Consider the following 9,302-nt stretch of genomic DNA (forward strand, 5'->3'; position numbering starts at 1 on the left):
ACTTTAACTATCAAAATCCAAGATGGCGGCTGGTCGGCCATCTTGTTGACCGATCAGTCCCAAACTGCAATATGCACAACTAGGGTCCTACGGGAACCTACATATGAAATTTGAGAAAGATCCCTTCAATACTTTATGAGAAATAGCGGTAACAAACTTTAACTATCAAAATCCAAGATGGCTGCCTGGCGGCCATCTTGTTGACTGAACAGTCCCAAAATACAATATGCACAACTAGGGTCCTAGGGAAACCTACATATGAAATTTGAGAAAGATCCCTTCAGTGCTTTCTGAGAAATAGCGGTAACAAACTTTAACTATCAAAATCCAAGATGGCTACCTGGCGGCCATCTTGTCGACCGATCAGTCCCAAAATGCAATATGCACTACTAGGGTCCTAGGGGAACCTACATATGAAATTTGAGAAAGATCCCTTCAGTACTTTCTGAGAATTAGCCGTAACAAACTTTAACTATCAAAATCCAAGATGGCGGCTGGTCGGCCATCTTGTTGACCGATCAGTCCCAAAATGCAATATGCACAACTAGGGTCCTAGGGGAACCTACATATGAAATTTGAGAAAGATCCCTTCAGTGCTTTCTGAGAAATAGCGGTAACAAACTTTAACTATCAAAATCCAAGATGGCTACCTGGCGGCCATCTTGTTGACCGATCAGTCCCAAAATGCAATATGCACTACTAGGGTCCTAGGGGAACCTACATATGAAATTTGAGAAAGATCCCTTCAGTACTTTCTGAGAATTAGCCGTAACAAACTTTAACTATCAAAATCCAAGATGGCGGCTGGTCGGCCATCTTGTTGACCGATCAGTCCCAAAATGCAATATGCACAACTAGGGTCCTAGGGGAACCTACATATGAAATTTGAGAAAGATCCCTTCAGTACTTTCTGAGAAATAGCGGGGTAACAAACTTTAACTATCAAAATCCAAGATGGCTGCCTGGCGGCCATCTTGTTGACTGATCAGTCCCAAAATACAATATGCACAACTAGGGTCCTAGGGGAACCTACATATGAAATTTGAGAAAGATCCCTTCAGTACTTTTAGAGAAATAGCGGTAACAAGAATTGTTAACGGACGGACGGACAGACGGACGGAAGGACGGACGGACGGACAGACGGACGGAAGGACGGACGGACGACGGACCACGGACGAAAGGCGATTTGAATAGCCCACCATCTGATGATGGTGGGCTAAAAAGTCATAATTTAGTTACCTTTTACAACAATCTTTGATGTTATGAAACATTGTTGCAAATATGTTGTGTATGTTCGTTTAAACACGGCTTGAACAAGTCGAACAGCAAGTGCTATATATGCAGTGCACTTTCACTATGGTAATATAGCAATGACCTTTAAAGGGAGGCAAAGGGAGAGCGTAGTAATTTCATCAGATATAATTCAATTTACTACAGTAATAAAGCAGTGTTACGGCCGTACATGTTTTCAGAAAAAAAGAAAGATGGAATTAATGTTGACTAGAGATTGACACCTCATGTATAATTTCTATATTTGTTTGATTTGATCTTAGTTAAAGAATTAAAAGGTAGCTATAAATAATAAATTCCTGCAATGAAAGGTCTAATTGCAATGACGTTTAAAGGCAGGCAACTCGAGATTTTACATCTCTAGATGGGAGAGAGCGTAGTAATTTCAACAGATATAGTTCCCAACGTCGACCAAATAAAAGACTTTTGCAAACACATTTAAATCTTAATTTTCGTATAAATCATTAAAACAAATATAATAAATCATCATTTATAGCATCAATTTCGTACCATTCAACTAGATAGATAAACTAAGGAAATCTACTGCGGAGGAATAAATTAAGAAGGCGTTGTGTGTGATTTTTGATCTGAATCAAGATCAAAACGACATAGTTCTAAGGAAACATAGGAAAACATCACTGATTGCGTAATCGTAAACATCGATTATCGTTGTGAAAATTACTGTACAGGTGTGTTTTAATATTTTATACCTTCAATTAGGGTAGGAAAGTAACAAAAGAGCATTTAATTTTCATCGCAGATTCTTATTATTGTTTTGATGTGCTCAGGCTTGTTTAGAGTACCTATGATTGCTGTTTCACAGCATTCAAAATAAAGTCATAATAAAAAGGTTATATATATATAAACATAACCAAAAAATGTGGATTACTAAAGGATGATGAGATTTGCTTTACTCATATAAAATTTGACCATCCTGATCTAGTCAAGGCTTGCATTCTACAAGAATGATGTTACATGTACAAGTCTTCCTAAAGTTGACAAAGCAATGTTATTTTGATGTAGTTGTATAAGTATACAGTTAAAGTATGGGGTTGAGGGATCTAAGTTTCTGGTTTCCCGAGACTTGTCTATTTCCCGAGGCGGAGCCGAGGGAAATAGGCAAGTTCGAGGGAAACCGGAAACTTGATATATCACTCAATCCCATACTTTAACTGTTTTAATATACCAATACATACAAAAGCTATGATAAGACTACAAATATATTTCTTTCATACGCTAACGTTCTCTCTATTCCAGTCGCGTACGGCAATGGCCATTGGAGATTGAGATAATTTTATATTGTAAACGATCTACGTAATTTTATCTTCAAACATACAAATTATTCTGAGATGATAACTGTGATTCTATGTCCGTTTTGTTTTGCTTCTATTCAAACCGCAGGTTAAAATTTGATTCCGCTATGATTTCTCGATATTTCAACATTTACAACCACTAGGCATAAAACTAGATTTGTATATAAATATTGTTGAAATTCCAAGACGTTAACCACTTACAGGTAGCCTAAATATATACATAACAACTGTACATACATGTAAAAGGTATTGTCCTCTGACCCATTACATTTTTTTCACAAGCCTCTCACTTACAAGATAAACATGACGACGTGTTCGGTAACAGTTTCCGATCGATACTAACGTCGTCTGAGTACGTCAACAGAGATGGCGTGATCGGAAACTAGCTCCGTCCAATTGTTAAGTCAACTAGCAACTGATGGCTTGATCGGAAACAAGTCCAACCCACCTCAAATCTGATTGGTTAAACGGAAATACCCGAGTGCAAGGGTGTGCTAGCTTCCAGGGGTGTGCTAGTTCGATGACTAACACACAGCTGAGAGAGGTTTTTGGAAAAGGCAGGGAGCTAGTAAATTTAACAAAGTATCTTTTATATAGTGTAAATAAAGTAGAGGTATATTAATATATATGTATGTAATGGCTATTTTCAAGATATAACTAAAGGTTACTGGTTAGTTAATCATTCTCGCCATCACATGTGTTTTTGTATGCTAACATTTATTTGCATTTCTTTATGGAAAACTGCAGGTAGTGTCTTCTACCAGAAGATAGCTTGCATGTAATCATACAATTGCACATGTGATGACAAAAACGTGTACTAGGCTAGAATGTTGCCTGCCATTATGGTTTATTTTGTGTTTGCCTGCCATTATGGTTTATTTTGTGTATGTCCTGTAAACAGACTGGTGATCATGAAGCCAAGGATGTGCCAGGTTTAGGATAAGGAGGAAAATAAAAGTACCCCCCTAAAAACCCACTGACCTATGGTCAGATGACTGCCCAAAGATTGTGTACCACCAACCAAGAGGTAGATAACCGTGACAAATTGAACCCTAGCCCCGTTTAAGAAAATAAAAAAATAATCAATGTTATTGTCTTTACGACACTAAGAAAAACCTTAAATCCATTTTTACCAGTGATTTTTCTCCTTATATAAATGGGGTCAGTAAACGACCCCATTCCCAATGCCAACCCCCCTTATTTTTTCCCCAATTACAAAGAAAAACTCCCAAATCAAATTGCTGAAAAACAAATAAAACTCGGAAATCTCTCCCCTCGTTGTTTAATCTAAAAACAAACTACTCTGAAACTGTTGTGATGGTCGTCACCTTTTGATAAATTGACACAGTTTACCGTTTTACAATATCTAATCACCAATAATACCATGTTCAGTAATGGGTTACTTTTTCCAAAACTACTCTTTTTGCGATTAAAAATTCCCAATTTGTTACAAAAACTTCCCCCCCCCCCCCAAAATACCCTGAAATCAGTGTTTATTATACCACCCTAAGGATAAGGAAGAAAGACACACTAGGTAGGCTGTGCAACATTAGTAAATCAGGACAAAACATTAAGTAGTACAGCAGTATGAGAATCAAAATAATTTTGATTTCTTTTAGGATAATTGGAGGACAGAGAGAAAGAGAGAGAAAACAGCTATAGACCACACTAGTATTTAGCCATTTAACAAAGTGAACATAGATCTTTATTGGTGTTACACACACTATACATACGTACCCCGTTACCCTGCACGTAACATGTGGTAAAAAAAATAATCAATTATCAACGTAACATGTGGTAAAGGGAAAATATATCAAATCCAACAAATTTTCCATCAAGGAGACATACCACAAGGGTTAACATTTCTTATATATATTTAGTAACATTATTTATAACAGGGTTACTTTGTTTGTGACTGATTACTGAAAAGTAATATGTATAGGGTCTAAATTATTTAAGTTGAGTAAAGAAATGTTTTATATATGGTACATATAGATCTCAAAGACTACCATATTAGCAGCACTGGATTATAAGCTAGTGCACTCACTATTTTTCAGGGGAAAAACTCATGACATATATATATTTATCATCTGAAAAATTCAAAACTTTAAATATACTGGTAGGTAATACAAAAAGTTCTCCTTTATTTCATTTCAGAGACATGATTTTTTACTATAAACCTAATAGATATACTTAAAATTACTGTATAAAAGGTGATTGAAATATTCTGCAATATAATATATATATGCTATGAAACTTTGCTATATCTAAGCCAGAATACTGAATTTGTTGCTCTTGAAAAGATGAAAAGTTTTAAATGCCCAAACAGGTTGTTGGGTGTTATATTCAAATTTATTCCGACTCCTGCCTCGTCTCCTTACCATATTTATCCAAACTATGATCGATCTTCCTATAATTTATAAACACAAAGGATAGAACACATTTTCTGTATACCCTGTATGGATCCAGCCATTTCAATCGAGTGGCCTCGAACCGTATAATACTACAGCTTTCACTTCAATTCACTCATGGGGATGATACTTTAAAGATTACCATATTCCACCCGATAAGCACCCATGCCAGGGTGTTTAAAGAATTGAAGCAAATAAGGGGACACTTAAATGGAGACAAATTTGGACTAGCCTTTCATAAAATCGTTCTACAAAGTGAGCCTCTACAAAGTGAGCCATCAATCAATTTGCAAAAGATATCAGTACAGTTTTAATATTTTCAATCTGCATTTAATTCGAAGTAAATGAAATTGAAGCCTAAAAAGGGGGAAAGGGCACTTATAGGGATGGGGATTTATTGGGTCAAATATGGTAATTCAATTCCAGATTTGCTCTGGCCTATAAAAGGTTAAATAGGCTAGTACTATATGTATACTATATGTATCAGTTTTTACTCAGGTAACCTAAAAATTTAAAGTTGAAAGATATAAATTTACAAAGAAATCAAATTCTTCCCCTGTCTGTAATTAATATATTATCTCCACTTACACTTCAGTGACCAAACAGACCACCTTTATAATTGTTTTGCAAATTAATGATCATCTCGCCAATAAAAGGATTGTCTGCCCTTGTTTATATCCTAAATAAACTAAAAGTTCAGATTAATTATCTCCCTTAAGAGTACCCTTTAGTCCTTACTGGTACAAAAAAGACTTGTTAGCCTTTTAAAGACCAATTATGAATGCATAATGTATATACTATCTCAGATGTCAAGTATGTTGTAGTAATTTTTAAAATCAAGCCATAGTAATATAATCCCTTGTGTAGAAATGTCTATAATATAATTGCTTGCATATAATATATGTGTATGAGTAAAGCCCTTCAAAATCTGTATACGGTACCTCACGCTATATATGTACATGTATATTTACAACTGACAAAGTACAACAATTAAGAAAGCAATTAGTTTTGACAGGTATTACAAATTAACATATACATGTGTGATATATAAGCATTAGTTATATATAGTGATATGTAGATATATATAAGGCAATGTAATTGTGCAAACTAACACCCTTTGTCTATTTAAAGAATCCCCTTTCTAAGTGAGTTAGTTATAATAAAAGCATTCATTTCCCTAACTACGCTACCCAAGGGTATTCAGTCCGATACCATAAGTACTCTACCTGCAACCCTTGGCAGTAGACTGGACACCAGCTGCTGACCCTAAGTTGCTGATAAGACTTTCCCAGGAAAGTTCTTTACTAGATTATCTCCCCCTAGTTTAAAACTTAGAATCAGCCATGTAGTAGAGACAAAAATAACCGGTAATCAAGCCGAATTTAAGTGATTTTTTCCCCAATATTCTAGAGACTGGTGGCAATTCTACCCTTGGTAGGCGTCGTGTCAAAATTGAATTTGCCGCTTTAAAATTCTGATTGGATGTGTCTAGGTTCAGGCGACCAATGAAAACGTAATTTGTATATGTCAATAAAACTGAACCAAGTGATAGTATTGACCTACATTTGTGCGGAAACATAACTTTTGAAGTGACATTTGCTAAGGGTTCAATATCGTAGACTACCGTACCCTTGGCTAGCGAAGTTGTAGAAATGATATCATATTTATGATCCAAATCATATCAATCACTATAGCTAAAGATAGCTGTATGGTAATCAAATCAATCATTTTGACAGGCCTAGCTGGCCATATATATTGGACAACCATTGTACTTATTGGCAATCATATTTTGTGCTTCTCTCCTTTGAGAATTGTAAATTTCTGTTATTGTCATTTAAGTCAGTAAGCCAACTCTATACATGTAACATCTTATTATTCTAATGTTTTACATTAGGTTAAACTAAGGGTATTACAGATGTACCGTATATTGACTGCAGAAATTAAAAGACTACATTAATTTAATTAACTATGGTAGTACATATGTACGTGTACAGTCAGAGTCTAGAAGTTGCTCCTGTTTGACTAATGAATAATGTGCTGAAATACCATTGTCTATGGGTAATACTCAGAATGTTTGTGGCAGGAAGTACTTCAACCTACAGTGACCCACTTACCGAGTCAGTGTGTACTCTTCCGCCACAACACCTCCATGGCTAAACATACAAAACTAAATATTTAAGACTAAGGACAGTTGATAGCCATGCATGTTAACCATGCATGTGTCTCTTGAAATTCTCAAAATCCCACATTTCCTTCCTCAAATGATAGTTCATACCTATTCACAACTCTTATAATCCAAAGCTAATTAAGAAATTAATGTCAGTTTATTGTTATGGATAACAATTTTTCAACATTTGCACGAAAATTTCTCTCCGTGCATTTAATACATATTTATATATCACTTCAAGGTGAGCAAGATTAATGCCTGAAAAAGAGTAATTATAAGGTTGTTATAATATTAGGTTGAACAAGGATGTATAGGAGGATAAGTGATTTACATTATTCATCTTGATGAATCCTGGACTCATGATTTTCATGTGGGACTCACCAAAATTTTGAGAACCATATATATTTCTTTGTATTGGGACTCATCAAAAATTTGAAAAATTAGTCTTCTGGACTCGCCTTAAAAAATCCTACATAAATTGTTTGAGTCACTCTGGGTTTTGGGCGAATATGTCGGAAACACATTTGTGATTATACTCTGACTGTAACTACTGATCATGATTTTCCTGTGATATCGCTGGCGCAACCTTTAAATGTAGCTTGCAGGTGCGGGGTTTACCGTCTTACTTTCTGAAGTGGGACGTCATTTCATGAGATGTCTTTTTTTTTTTTTTTTAATGAAAATTATGATATTTCTTCCATCTTTAAAGCAAGGATTAGATCTTAAATTTATTTAGCTTTACATTGCAAATGTGACTCGATAAGACAACTAATTATTGAGAAAAAAATGGCTTTTCATCACAGTTCATAGGTGTCTTGCATGGTGTTAACGTTTAGAAGTGTAAAGAGACAGTGACAAATCCTTCTCATTTAAAAATCCTTGGATTGAATACCCAGTATTTGATTTTATTTTTAAATGTTCTGGTATATTACAGTGCAGACGAAAAAGTCATGCTAATAATACTTTGCACTGTACGGATCTTATTAGGCTATTTATATTATATTCTACAAAAATAAATTCTTTTATATCTTGTATCTTCCTTAAAGGTGACAAACATAGAAATCTGAAATCATATATTAACTGCAAATATATATACATATTATGTATTTTTCTAAGATAAATTACGACTTAAAAAAATTAAGGTCGACGAAAATTGCCGAAATTCAAATAAAACTGGCAAAGTGTCTTTGTATCTCAGAGAAACAAATCTGTACGGGTTACCTCCCCTTGAACCGGAAGCGCTGTGACGTTCATCTGAGCCAAACAGCACACACTACGGTTTATACACTACATAGAAAAACTCAAGCTAACTATGGAGTTATCCGATAATGATCAGAGCGATTACGACGATATTCCAGAAGTATCGTTTAGTTTAGATATTTGTCCATATATGTATGAACCTGTAGCACAAACAGACACACAGAATGACTGTTTAGTAGTTCGCCAGAATTAAGCGAAGACAGCGACGATTCCCAGTCAGGACGACGGCGGCAGTACAGAATGGTTAGTTTACTATACACCATGCTATTTACATTTTTTGCATGTCTTCCCGCTGTTCTGTGTGTAGTCTGAAGTCAGAACCGCTATTTACAGTTTTGAAAACTGTTCAAATTTCTGCCCAGTGATACTATGTTCATTCCAATCATTTGATTGACATCACCAGAAGTTTGTATTTAGTTTGATCTATCTGATCAGCTGATGCCAGTGATGGGGGTAGCCGGATCATGTTTTTCACTCGAACGCGTAGCTAATGAACGTCTCTAAAAATGTCGTGTAGTATTAAAACCCTGACATGAAATTTGTTGCATTGCAGTACCACTCATGCAAAGCAACAAAAATAATAATAAATTTATTATAATCAGCTGCCCCCCCCCCCCTTTTTTTTACAATAGTCACGTGCACTTATAGATTGAACTTCAATTTTAATAAAAAAAAAAGCCGATGAAAATAATACATATTGTGCACGTCTACATTACTTCCTGTTAGTGCTAGATATAAACCACTTCATTTCAGTGAAAACACAATGAAAAACAATAGTTAAATTTCATTGTTTATTTATAATTTATCATTTTGAAACACTAACACACACATACATTTATATATACAATGTACTGAATTAAT

The sequence above is a fragment of the Argopecten irradians genome, chromosome 6, assembly GCF_041381155.1.
Source record: "Argopecten irradians isolate NY chromosome 6, Ai_NY, whole genome shotgun sequence".
Taxonomy (NCBI): domain Eukaryota; kingdom Metazoa; phylum Mollusca; class Bivalvia; order Pectinida; family Pectinidae; genus Argopecten; species Argopecten irradians.